Consider the following 14,167-nt stretch of genomic DNA (forward strand, 5'->3'; position numbering starts at 1 on the left):
CGTTTTCCTAACTTGTCTGTTCCTATTTCTTTCCAATGCTATGGTAAATGAGATAGAATTGTGATCACTACCTCCAAAATGCTCTCCCACTGAGAGACCTGACACCTGACCAGGTTCATTTCCCAATACCAGATCAAGTACAGCCTCTCCTCTTGTAGGGTTATCTACATATCGTGTCAAGAAACCTTCCTGAACACACCTAGCAAACTCTACCCCATCTATACCCTCACTTTAGGGAGATGCTGATCAATATTTGGGGAATTAAAATCTCCCACCAGAACAACACTTACTATTACTGCTTCCCAGAATCTGTTTCCCCATCTGCTCCTCGATGTCCCTGTTATTATTGGGTGGTCTATAAAAACACACACAGTCGAGTTTTTGGCCCCTTCCTGTTCCTACCTTCCACCCACAGAGACTCCATAGACAACCCCTCCATATCTCAATTTGGACCTTCTGAGGATCCCAGGTACTCACATTTTATTGACTCTGCCTCTCGCCGCTTCTCCCGTCAAGCTCTGAAGGCGACTCTCTCCGCCATGAGGAGGTGTACTTGGTGTCCCTATCCCAGACCCTTCCACACCTTCGGGACACTTTCTTCGCCGTCTGTAATGGTCCTCCCCGTATTTCATCTTCCGTCGGATTCACGCCTGCAATCGCCGTTTTTTTGACTTTGTCATGTTAGGCAAAGATCGCAAGATCCTACATCTACGGACTCCAGAGCTTGTTGGCCCTGAAACTAGCAGGCATGAACTTCAGATTGCGGCACCTGCCATTGATGTCGCCGGCTCCAACACCTCAGGGCATATTAAAAACCCGGACTCCAGCAACGACCATGGAGACATTCAAAGCGATTGCGCAACCACCAACTGCGACTCCAGCCTTGAACTCCAGGCCGGGTCTTTATGTGCTGCTGTTGTGACTCCCGTCGCCCCTTCCCCCACCACCACTCCGCAGCCCCGTCTTCCTCAGATCCCATCGTCAACTCCTGGGCCCTCAGAGGCTCCACCTTCTTCTCACCACAACCCTCCCCTCTCCATTGACACCCCCAGCCTTCCCCCCTCCCCCGATGCCAGCTCTCATCCGTGCCGGGTCTTTATCATCCCCTCCGACCTTCAACTGTCGGAGGCAGAACGCTCTGCTCTCAGTAAGGGCCTCACGTTTGTCCCCCTTCGCCTTCACCTCAGCGAGTTCCGTGTTCGCCATGATGCGGAACTTTTCTTCCACCGTCTCCGTCTCCGAGCCTACTTCTTCGGCAAGGACTCTTCCACCCCCACCGATGACCCCTTCTCCCGTCTTCAACACTCCTCTTCTTCACGGACACCCCGCTCTGGTCTTCTGCCTGCTTTGGATCTCCTTTTCGCTAATTGCCGACGGGATATCAACCGTCTCGACTTCACCGCACCTTGTCCCCATTCCAACCTCACTCCTTCGGAACGCTCTGCTCTCCACTCGCTCCGCACTAATCCTAACCTTATTATTAAACCCGCCGATAAGGGGGGTGCTGTTGTAGTCTGGCGTACTGACCTCTACCTTGCCGAGGCACAGCGACAACTCGCGGATACCTCTTATTTACCCCTCGATCGTGACCCCACTAAGGAGCACCAGGCCATTGTCTCCCACACCATCACCGACTTTAATCGCTCAGGGGATCTCCCATCCACTGCTACCAACCTTATAGTTCCCACACCTCGCACTTCCCGTTTCTACCTCCTACCCAAGATCCACAAACCTGCCTGTCCTGGCCGACCTCTTGTCTCAGCTGGCTCCTGCCCCACCGAACTCGTTTCTGCATACCTCGACACGGTTTTATCACCCCTTGTTCAATCCCTTCCTACCTATGTTCGTGACACTTCTCACGCTCTTAAACTTTTCGATGATTTTAAGTTCCCTGGCCCCCACCGCTTTATGTTCACCATGGATGTCCAGTCCTTATATACTTCCATCCCCCATCAGGAAGGTCTCAAAACTCTCCGCTTCTTTTTGGATTCCAGACCTAATCAGTTCCCCTCTACCACCACTCTGCTCCGTCTAGCGGAATTAGTCCTTACTCTTAATAATTTCTCCTTTGGCTCCTCCCACTTCCTCCAAACTAAAGGTGTAGCTATGGGCACCCGTATGGGTCCTAGCTATGCCTGCCTTTTTGTTGGGTTTGTGGAACAATCTATGTTCCGTGCCTATTCTGGTATCTGTCCCCCACTTTTCCTTCGCTACATCGACGACTGCATTGGCGCTGCTCCTGCACGCATGCAGAACTCGTTGACTTTATTAACTTTGCCTCCAACTTTCACCCTGCCCTCAAGTTTACCTGGTCCATTTCCGACACCTCCCTCCCCTTTCTAGATCTTTCTGTCTCTGTCTTTGGAGACAGCTTATCCACTGATGTCTACTATAAGCCCACTGACTCTCACAGCTATCTGGACTATTCCTCTTCTCACCCTGTCTCTTGCAAAAACGCCATCCCCTTCTCGCAATTCCTCCGTCTCCGCCGCATCTGCTCTCAGGATGAGGCTTTTCACTCTAGAACGAGGGAGATGTCTTCCTTTTTTAAAGACAGGGGCTTCCCTTCCTCCACTATCAACTCTGCTCTTAAACGCATCTCCCCCATTTCACGTACATCTGCTCTCACTCCATCCTCCCGCCACCCCACTAGGAATATGGTTCCCCTGGTCCTCACCTACCACCCCACCAGCCTCCGGGTCCAACATATTATTCTCCGTAACTTCCGCCACCTCCAACGGGATCCCACCACTAAGCACATCTTTCCCTCCCCCCCTCTCTCTGCATTCCACAAGGATCGCTCCCTACGCAACTCCCTTGTCCATTCGTCCCCCCCATCCCTCCCCACTGATCTCCCTCCTGGCACTTATCCGTGTAAGCGGAACAAGTGCTACACATGCCCGTACACTTCCTCCCTTACCACCATTCAGGGCTCCAAACAGTCCTTCCAGGTGAGGCAACACTTCACCTGTGAGTCAACTGGGGTGATATACTGCATCCGGTGCTCCCGATGTGGCCTTTTATATATTGGCGAGACCCGACGCAGACTGGGAGACTGCTTTGCTGAACATCTATGCTCTGTCTGCCAGAGAAAGCAGGATCTCCCAGTGGCCACACATTTTAATTCCACATCCCATTCCCATTCTGACATGTCTATCCACGGCCTCCTCTACCGTAAAGATGAAGCCACACTCAGGTTGGAGGAACAACACCTTTCATTCCGTCTGGGTAGCCTCCAACCTGATGGCATGAACATCGACTTCTCTAACTTCCGCTAAGGACCCACCTCCCCCTCGTACCCCATCTGTTACTTATTTTTATGCACACATTCTTTCTCTCACTCTCCTTTTTCTCCCTCTGTCCCTCTGAATATACCTCTTGCACATCCTCTGGGTCCCCCCCCCTTGTCTTTCTTCTCGGACCTCCTGTCCCATGATCCTCTCGTATCTCTTTTGCCTATCACCTGTCCAGCTCTTGGCTCCATCCCTCCCCCTCCTGTCTTCTTCTATCATTTTGGATCTCCCTCTCCCCCTCCAACTTTCAAATCCCTTACTCACTCTTCCTTCAGTTAGTCCTGACGAAGGGTCTCGGCCTGAAACGTCGACTGCACCTCTTCCTACAGATGCTGCCTGGCCTGGTGCGTTCACCAGCAACTTTGATGTGTGTTGTTTGAATTTCCAGCATCTGCAGAATTCCTGTTGTTTCCCTCCATGTCTTCTTCCTTTACTGCAGCCATGACACTATCCTTGATCAACAGTGCCACACCCCCGCCTCTTTTGCCTCCCTCCCTATCCTTTTTGAAACACCGAAAGCCATTCCTGCTCCTGCACCATCCATGTAATGGCCACAACGTCATAGCTCTACGTGCTGATCCCACGCTGTAAGCTCATCTATTTATTTATAATACTCCTCACATTAAAATAGACACACAAGGGGTAATTGATAAGTTCGTGGCCTAAGGTAGAAGGAGATGAGTTATTAACTTCAAACTTTCTGCATTATCATTCAAAGAGTTGAACTGCACGTGCATGTAACAAGACCATCTTGGGAGGTCTGTGCTATAACCCCATCAGTGAATGACCCTCTGTAATGCTCTCTTCTACGACTGAAGAAATGGAGACATCCAGTGTCCTTGATGACTACTGTTGCTAGAAGACATAAAGCTGAAACTTCTATCAGGCCGTACTGAGGAGTTGGAGATTGAACTGGATGAACTCTGGATCCCCCGAGAGACTGAGTTGTTGATAGACAGGACATGGGGGAAGTGATTAAACCCAAGATGTGGGATGGTTGTCAGGAGGGGGAAAGTGAATAGGAAAGCAGTGCAGAGTATCCCTGTGGCTGTTCCCGTCAACAACATGCATACCACTTTGGAATACCGTGGGCCACATGGGTCAGGTCACTGGGACTGCGTCTGGCTCTGAGGTTCAGGAGGGAAGTGGGGAGAAGAGGTGAGCTGTAGTGATGGGGGTTCATTGGTTAGGGGAATAGAAAGGAGTTTAAGTGAATGAGAACAAGATTCCCAGATGGCTGCTGCCTCCCAGTTGCCAGGATCAGAGACATCTTAGATCGATTTCACAGCATTCTTCAGTGGGAGGGTGAGCAGCCTGAGGTTGTGATTCACTTGTGTACCAATGACGTGGTGAGGGTTATTGACGAGGTCCTGCAAAGTGAGTTCAGGGAGTTGGGTGCTACGTAAAGCACAAGATCCACAGGGTTGTTAATTTCAGGATTGCTACCTGTGCTACATGCTAGTGACGTCAGAAATAGGAAGATCATACAGTTTAAAGAGGCTCAGGATTTGGTGCAGGAGGGAGGGCTTCAGATTTCCGGATCACTTGGTTCTCTGCTTAACTTGAGGGGGACTAATATCCTAGTGGGAAGGTTTACTAGGGGTGTTGGTTTAAACAAGAGTTTCAAGGGGATGGGAACCAGAGCACCAGAACAGATAGTGGAGTGGTTGTGGGAAAAGATGTTGTTAACCCCACGTACAAAGTCAGGAATGAAAAGCTTGAGCAAGGTAGGACTGATGTCCTGAGCTGCGTATATTTCAACACAAGGAATATTGTAGGAAAGGACAGATGAGGTCAGTGCATGGATCAACATGTGGAATTATGTCATTAGTGAGGCTTGATTGCAGGAGGGGCAGGACTGGCAGGTCAGTGTTCCAGGCTTCCATTGTTTTAGATGTCATAAAGCAGAAGGGATTAAAGGGGGTGAGGTGGCATTACTAGTCAGGGAAAATGTCACGATAGTGCTCAGTCAGGGTAGACTGGAGAGCTTGTCTCATGAGGCTATATGGGTAGAACTGAGGAATTAAGAAAGGAATGGGATTATATTATAGACAACCCAACAGTCCGTGGGATTTAGCAGAAAGAACTTTTAGAGAGATCACAGACTGTTACAAGAAAATTAAGGTTCTGATAGTGTGTGATTTCAAAGTTCCACATATTGAGTGTGACTTCCATACCATAAAAGGGCTGGATGGGAAGAGTTTGTCAAATTTGTCTCAGGGAAGTTTCCTTAATCAGTACACAGAAGTTTCAACTGGAGAGAGTGTGGTACCAGAACTCCATTAGACAATGAGACAGGGCAGGTCACAGAAGTTTGTGTAGGGGAACACTTTGGATCCTGTGATCATAATGCCATTAGTTTCAATGTAATTATGGAAGAGGATAGGTCAGGTCCTCAGGTTGACATTCAAAATTGGAGAAAGGCCAATTTTATGGTACCAGAAGGATCTGGTAAGTGTGGATTGGGATAGGATATTTTCTGGCAAAGGTGTGATTTGTAAGTGGGAGGATTTCAAAAGTGAAATTCTGAGAGCACAGAATTTGTATCTTCTTTCAGAATAAAAGGCAAGGCTAACAGGTTGAACCTTGGCCCTTGTTTCTGAGAGAAATTGAGAGTGGATTAAGAAAATGACAGATGTACAGTATGTAGCAGGTCTTGAGAGGCAGGAACAAATGGGGTACTTGAGGTGTTTAAGAGATGCAGGAGAAGACATAAGAAGGAAATCAGGAGGGTGAAAAGAAAACGTGTTTACTGTTGCAGAAAAGATGAAGGAAAATTGAAAGCATTTATACAGATATATTAAGGGCAAAAGGATAGAAAGGGGCAAGACTAGTCCTCTGAACGATCAGATTGGTAATCTATATGTGGAGCCACAAGAGTTGCAGGAGATAGATTTTGTTCAACTGTAAATCCTTAGGAGAGGGACATATATGTAAGACAATGCTGCAGTGAGGTCATGGGCCCTGTACAGATCACAGAAGAGGAGAAGTTTGCTGCCTTAGGGTGAAAAAATATACTGGCCCAATAAGGTGGTCCCACAGACCTTGTGGGAGGATAATGCAGAAATTGCAGGGTCCGAGCAGAGATATTTTTAAACCTCCTCATCCACTGGTGCGGTACGAGAGGATTGAAAGTTAGTTAATGTTGTTCTGTTACTTAAGAAAGGGTCTACGAATAAGCCAAGAAATCATAGGCCAGTGAGCCTAACATCAGTTGTTGGAAGGTTATTGGAAAGTATTCTAAGCAACCACAGATATAATTATATGGGTAGAGAGGGACTGATTGGGGATAGTTAGTATGGCTTTGTGATGGTACGTCATGTCTAACCAATCTTGTAGAGTGTTTTTGAGGAAGTTACCAGGAAGGTTGATGAATGTGATTCAGTTCCAACGTTTTTTATCCAAAATTGAAAGGACTATCCACACAAAAATATACAAAATACAAACATTAAATATTTCTAGGACCGAAGAGTCAGATTGCAATGTGAATATTACAGTTTATAACACAGTCACTTCCCGGAGGTGGGGTGGGAGAGTCACCGTTCCTGGAAATCCACCCCCACCCTCCCCAGACCGATTCTATTTACGATACTCCCAAGTTTTCTGGCGGCTCCACTGATTGACAGCTCCCGCTGCCCCGTCACGTGACAAACACGCGGTGACGTCACAGGGGTCCCACCGTCACCGCCGTCGTTTCCTTGGAAACGGTCCAGTGCGGGAAGTCCGAGATGGTGGAGCCGGTCTCCACTTGTTGGGGTTTCGGCTCCGCTGTGGAATCCGCCTCGCCTCTTCCTGCCCGCGGAACAGTGAGTGTCTGTCAGCGCCTCACTGCACCGGCTCTCTGCCTCAGGTACAATATTTAAAACATATTTGCACAGTCACATGGATAGGAAAGATTGAGAGGGATACGGGCCTAATGCAGGCAGATGGGCCGAGTTCAGGTCGACAACTTGGTCGGCGGGGATGAGTTGTACCGAAGGGACTGTTTCATTTCTGTATAAACCAGTGACTCTGTTTTGGGAGTTAATTCTGGATGCCAGCTATTCTCTGTGTGAAATATTTATCCCTCAGATCCCCTTTGAATCTGTCTTTAAACAGTTTTGTCCAACTCTAATGAGAGGCAGTTCTTTGGCTGACAAGGCAAGTAGAACACACAACCCTGTCTACCTGTGATGCCACATACAGGGAACTGTGTAACAATATTAGAGGCACATGCACAGGGGCTTCAGTGAGCAAGGCCCAGAGGAATATGAAAGCCTGACCACAGCAGTCCTCCAATGCAGTGGGGTTTGTCACCTTCATTCTCAGCTGTGAGCTTGTTCCACTGAACCCCTTATCCTCTGAGAAGATATTTGCACCCCCCCCCCCCGCTGTGACCAAGCTGTAGGACATCTCTCTTCATGTTACTCAGAGTACCTCCCCAAATTCCCAGATAAAAAGGATGCACAGGGGATGGGAGCATTTTAGTCACCTTTTGAGGGGTTTGGTTCAGTATGTGACCATTAACAATCTATGTTCCCAATCTATTCTGGCATCTGTCCACCACTTTCGCAACATAGATTGTTCCACAAAGCCAACAAAAAGGCAGGCATAGCTCAGACCCATGTGGTTATTAACTTTGCCTCCAACTTTCACCCTCCCCTCAAGTTTACCTGGTCCACTTCCGGCACCTCCCTCCCCTTTCTAGATCTTTCTGTCTCTATCTCTGGAGACAGCTTATCAACTGATGTCTACTATAAGCCTACTGACTCTCACAGCTATCTGGACTATTCCTCCTCTCACGCTGTCTCTTGCAAAAATGCCATCCCCTTCCCGTAATTCCTCCGTCTCCACCGCATCTGCTTTCAGGATGAGGCTTTTCATTCCAGGACGAGGGAGATATCCTCCTTTTTTAAACAAAGGGGCTTCCGTTCCTCCCCCATTTCACGCATATCTGCTCTCACTCCATTCTCCCGCCACTCCACTAGGAATAGGGTTCCCCTGGTCCTTACCTACCACCCCACCAGCCTCCGTGTCCAACATATTATTCTCCATAACTTCTGCCACCTCCAATGGGATCCCACCACTAAGCACATCTTTCCCTCCCCACCCACCTGCTTTCTGCAGGGATCGCTCCGGACGCGACTCCCTTGTCCGTTCGTCCCCCCCCATTCCTCCCCACTGATCTCCCTCCTGGCACTTATCCTTGTAAGCGGAACAAATGCAACACATGTCCTTACACTTCCTCCCTTACCACCACTGATGGCCCCAGACTGTCCTTCCGGGTGAGGCGACACTTCACCTGTGAGTCGGCTGGGGTGATGTATTGCGTCCGGTGCTCCCGATGTGGCCTTCTATGTATTGGCGAGACCCGACGCAGACTGGGAGATCGTTTTGCTGAACACCTACGCTCTGTCCGCCAGAGAAAGCAGGATCGCCCAGTGGCCACATACGTCCCATTTCCATTCTGATATGTCTATCCACGGCCTCCTCTACTGTAAAGATGAAGCCACACTCAGGTTGGAGGAACAACACCTTGTATTCCGTCTGGGTAGCCTCCAACCTGATGGCATGAACATTGACTTCTCTATCTTCCGCTAATGCCCCACCTCCCCCTCGTACTCCATCCGTTATTTATGTACACACATTCTTTCTCTCACTCTCCCTTTTCTCCCTCTGTTCCTCTGACTATTACCCTTGCCCATCCTTTGTGTTTCCCCTCCTCCCCCTTTTCCTTCTCCCTGGGCCTCCTGTCCCATGATTCTCTCATATCCCTTTTGCCAATCACCTGTCCAGCTCTTGGCTCCATCCCTCTCCCTCCTGTCTTCTCCTATCATTTTGGATCTCCCCCTCCCCCTCCCACTTTCAAATCTCTGACTAGCTCTTCCTTCAGTTAGTCCTGACGAAGGGTTTCGGCCTGAAACGTCGACGGTACCTCCTCCTAGAGGGGCAGCCTGGCCTGCTGCGTTCACCAGCAACTTTGATGTGTGTTGCTTGAATTCCAGCATCTGCAGAGTTCCTCGTGGTTGAGTATTTGTCCTATCTTGTTCTGTGTCTCCAAGTACTCCATAACTCCTCCCTTAAAAATTGACTCCAACAACTTCCCAACCACTGAGTTCAGGCTAACTGGTCTATAATTTCCTTTCTGTTGCTTTCCTGGAGTCTTAAAAAGTGGGGTGACATTTGCAGTTTTCCAGTCATATGGCACCATGCTAGAGTCCAATGATTTTGAAAGATAATTACTAATGCCCTCACAATCTCTATTGCTATCTCTTTCAGAACCGTTGGGTGCAGTACATCTAGTCCGGGTGACATGTACCCTCACGTCCTTCAGCTTTTTGAGCACCTTCTCACTTGTAATAATAACTGCATTCATTTCTCTTCCCTCACACCCTTCAATATCTGGTACACTGCTAATGTCTTGTGTAAAGACTCATGCAAAATACCCATTTAGTTCATTTGCCATCTCCTTGTCCCCCTTTATTATTTCTCCACCCTCGTATTCCAGTGGTCCTATATCCACTCTCATCTCTCTTTTATTTTTCACATACTTGAAAAAACTATTACTATGCACTTTGATATTGTTTGCTATTTGTTTTCACATTTCGTCTTTTCCCTCCTGTTATTCTTTCTGTCGGCTTTTAAAAGCTTCCCAATCCTCTGTCTTACCACTAATTCTTGTATTGCTGGATGCACTTTCTTTTGCTTTTACATTAGCTGTGACTTCCCTCATCAGCCCCGTTTTGCCATTTGAGTGTTTCTTCATTTTTTGGAATACATCTATCCTGCATCTTCCTCATTTTTCCCACAAACTCACACCATTGCTTCTCTGCTTGATCCCTGCCAGCATCTGCTTCCAATTTACTTTGGCCACCTCCTCTCTCGTACCACTGTAATATCCTTTACTTCACTGAAATACTGATACGTCAGACTTTACTTTCTTTCTATCTATCAGATTTCAAGCTGAACACAATCATATTGTCATCACTGTTTCCTAAGGATTCTTTTACCTTAAGCTCCCTAATTACCCTAGTTTCATTATATAACACCCAATCTTATGTAGCTCATCCCTGTTCTAAAAAGCCATCTTGTAGGTATTCAACAAACTCACTCTCCTGAGATCTATTTCCAACCTGAATTTCGCAATCTATCTGCATGTTGAAATCTCCCATGACTATCATAACGTTGTCCTTTGGCACGTCTTTGCTATTTCCTGTTGTAATCTGTGGTCCATATCCAGGCTACTGTTTGCAGGCCTGTATATAACTGCCGTCAGGGTCCTTTTACCCTTGCAGTTTCTTAACTCAACGCAGAATGATTCAGCATCTTCTGATCCTCTATCACATCTTTCTACTGAATTGATGCCACCCCCTCTGCCTACCTTCCTATTTCTCTGATACAACATGTAACCTTGGACATTTAGCTCCCAACTGCCAGCATCCTTCTGCCACGACTCAGCGATGGCCATGACATCATATCTGACAATCTGTAATAGGGCAATAAGATCATCCACCTTATTTCTTATACTCTATGGATAGAGATATAACACTCTGAGTACAGTATCGCTACCCTTTGATTCTGATCCCTCATGCACTGATACTCACCCTGCTGTCTGCGGTGATGTCCTATCATCTGACAGTGTAATTGCATGCTATCTTTGCTTTTTTACCTTCCTTCCTATCCTGAGTGCCTCCACTCTGGTTCCTACAACCCACCCCCGCCAAATTAGTTTCATCCTCCCCTACCGCTCTAACAAACTGGTAGTATGCCCACAAGAAAACTAATCTCAGCGTTGTATACGGTGACAGAAATGTATTTTGATAATACATTTACTTTCAGCTTTGAACTTTGTAGTAGAGAGCCGGGTGTTGTCCTGGTCTGTGTCCTCACTGGCCGGTGCTGTGCTCTGGCAGCTCAGTGTGCTTGGTATACAGTGTCAGTGTTTTTACTGAAGTGTGTCCTTATTACACAATTGACCTTGTCCACCCTGGAGCTTAGGAGATTCACTGGCGACCAGAATGATCTGTTTTGGTAACCCTGCTGAATGACAGACAGCATTAAGCTGGAAAGAGTGCAGAGGAGATTTGTGGAAAGGATTTTAGACAATTTTCCCTGGAATGTTGGAGAATGAGTGCTGATATTGCAGAGGCGTATAATTTCATGAAGGACCAGGTTTGGGTCAAAGAGAACAGTCTTTTTGCCAGTGTTGGGGAATCAAGAACTGAAGGGCATTGGTTTAAGATGAGATTTAATAAGGACCTGAAGGGCAACTTTTCCACACACAGACTGGTCAGTAAATGGAATGAGCTGCTATGGGGAGTGGTTGAGTCAGGTACATTAAAAATGCACTTGGGCAGGTAGATGGAAAGGAAAGGTTTTGAAGGTTATGGGCCAAATGGAAGGAAATGGGACAAAGAGGAGGATAACCTTGATCATAATGTGGTGGTGAGGGGGTTACAGACCACGAGCTCAGATGGGAACTTTGGTCAGCGTGGACCATTTGAGCTGAAGGGCTCGTTTCTGTGCTGTGTGAATTTGACTGTGAACCCTGGTGACTTATTTCAATGACATTAAACTTTTCTAAATTACGTTATTTCTTTATAGATTACAGACTCCAGTACCTGAAGTGAAGTTAACTGGACTACAGTTACCTGCTTTTCATCCTCCACCCTTTTTCAACAATGGCTTTCAACTCCACTGGGACCTTTCTTAACAGTGAGTTTTGACAGACTTCAATGTCTCTACTTTCTCTCCAGACTTCCTGTGAAAGCCTCCAGTGCAGGTCTTTGGGACCAAGTAATGTTTGCTTTTAGTCCCATTATTTTTTTCCCTCGTGATGGTGATTGTTACACATTATGGCGCAATGTTGAAATGTCACCATGAGATATCTATGGGATGTTTGCTGTGCCCCCACTGTGAACACTAATGCAAATTATTGGAGTTAATCTCTCTGCTTTTTCCTTGTTAGTTTTAGATTTAGTCTCATCACTGGTTCCTGGAAAAATCCTGATCCTCTTGTCTGCCTCCTTTGACCACAGAATGTTCTTTGCTCTCTGTGATCCCTCTATCTAATCGAGATCAACGTCTGCTGAGTGTTACGAACAGTCTCCTTAGGCATCTGCCACTGCTCATTACTGACCTGTCCCTGAGCCTATTTACCCCATCTGTCCCAGACAACTCCACTGTCACATCTCTGTAATTGGCTTTATTTAGGTTGAGGACACTGGTTCTGACCTGGTGTTCACCCTCAATCTGTGATCTGGAGATCTCCCACATTGTGATCACTTCTTCAGGGATCCTTCATCACAAGATCTCTCTGTAATCCCACCTCAGTACACAGATTACATCTGAAATGGCCCGTTCATGGGTGAGATACTGCTGTAAGAAACTGTCTCTGACCATTCCACAAATTCCTCTTCCACTGTACCAGTTTGATTAGCTTAATCAATACACAGACTGAAGCAAACACACAGAAAATGCTGGAGGAACTCAGCAAACAGTCGACATTTCGGGCTGAGAACCTTCATCGGGATTAGAAAGAAAGGGACAAAAGCCAGAATAAGGTGGTGGGGGAGGGGGAAGAGGACAGGTGAGGGGTGGGGAACGTGTGGTTTGTGGAGGGGTGATGATGTGAGGAGCTGGGTGACAGGCAGAAAAGGCAAAGAGATGAAGAGAAAGAAATCTAATAGGAGAGAATGTTGGACCATGGGATGACACGGAGGAGGTGGAGAACCAGAGAGAGATGATGAGCAAGTCAGGGTGCGTGAGGAGAGGTGAAGGGGTTAATTGGCCATCAGAATGGGTGAAAAGTCAGAAGAAAAGTGGGGGTGGGTTGTGGAAACAGGAGGCAGTTATTCTTGAATTTGGAGAAATCAATGTTCATGCCATCGAGATTGGAGACTACACTGTCAGAATATGAGGCGTTGCTCATCCAACCTGTACTCGGCCTCACTGTAGCAGGAGAGGAGGCCGTGTACAGACATGTTAGTGATGGCCCTCCGCTGGTCGGGGTCGACCATGGATATTGCACCCCAGTGTTGAAGTCGATATGTAAGTCAGGGAAGTACGATATGTAAAGCAAGCAGTTGCCCATGCAGGGGCCCCTGCTCTCCACACAGCTGATGAATGCAAAGCAACGGCAGAGACCAATGCAGTCAGGCACCAGCGATGTTGCAGGATTGCCAGTCTGCATTGAACACAGGACTGACAGGGAATCCAGCTCAGGATTGTTCCTCAGGGTTTACTCCCGAAGTCTTCCCATGAATGGGTCTAGCCACAGGCCAGTGGAGGTCTGAGATCAGAATTTTTCTTCCACTTGAGCTGCCAAGTATGGCTGAGGAGCCTCATCTGCCCATAGCGGTTGGTTATATGACGCCAGTAAACCCATTTGCACCTTCCCCTGGCACTGAAAACAGTTCATCGGGTGTAGTAGCGAAGCCATATGTAAAAGCCAGGAGCTGGACTTGATTGACAGAGGCAATTTGAGGTGCACACCATTGTCAGCATTTGATGGGAAGTGGGAGCTTGTCCCATTACTACCCCACCACTGGTTAAGACAGCTGTAAGGGACCGATATGTCGGCATGTGAATGGGAAGCTCAATTGGAATGGGTTGTCACCAGCAGATCATGGTTGCTGCAGCTCACAGAGCAAAGGTACTCAATGCAGCGCTACCCTAATCTGCTTCTGATTAAATCTCTCATGACAATCACAGTTCCATTCTCATCTCTCTTTTATATTTCCCCTCTTTGTGCTTTATCCCATCGGGAGGAACACCTGAGGATCTTGAGACCACTCCTCCCCATGTCTTCTTTCCCTCCCCCTTTCACCATCACTGTCCCTACATGTAAAGTGCCGATAAAAAGTATTCATGCTGTTGGAGTGAGTTTTTTTTGG

At 47.5% G+C, this 14,167-nt stretch overlaps 1 long non-coding RNA gene across 1 annotated transcript in view; it reads left to right on the top strand.

The window, feature by feature from the left end:
• The first annotated feature begins 7,023 nt into the window (after positions 1-7,023).
• The window catches only part of LOC140189171 (uncharacterized), a 32,681-nt gene continuing 25,537 nt past the window's right edge, over positions 7,024-14,167 (top strand). Inside the window, exons 1-2 of the long non-coding RNA XR_011883476.1 lie at positions 7,024-7,143; positions 11,877-11,987. This is a non-coding gene — a long non-coding RNA (uncharacterized lncRNA). The remainder of the gene's footprint in view (positions 7,144-11,876; positions 11,988-14,167) is intronic.

The sequence above is a fragment of the Mobula birostris genome, chromosome 28 (genome assembly GCF_030028105.1).
Source record: "Mobula birostris isolate sMobBir1 chromosome 28, sMobBir1.hap1, whole genome shotgun sequence".
In the NCBI taxonomy this organism is placed as follows: Eukaryota; Metazoa; Chordata; class Chondrichthyes; order Myliobatiformes; family Myliobatidae; genus Mobula; species Mobula birostris.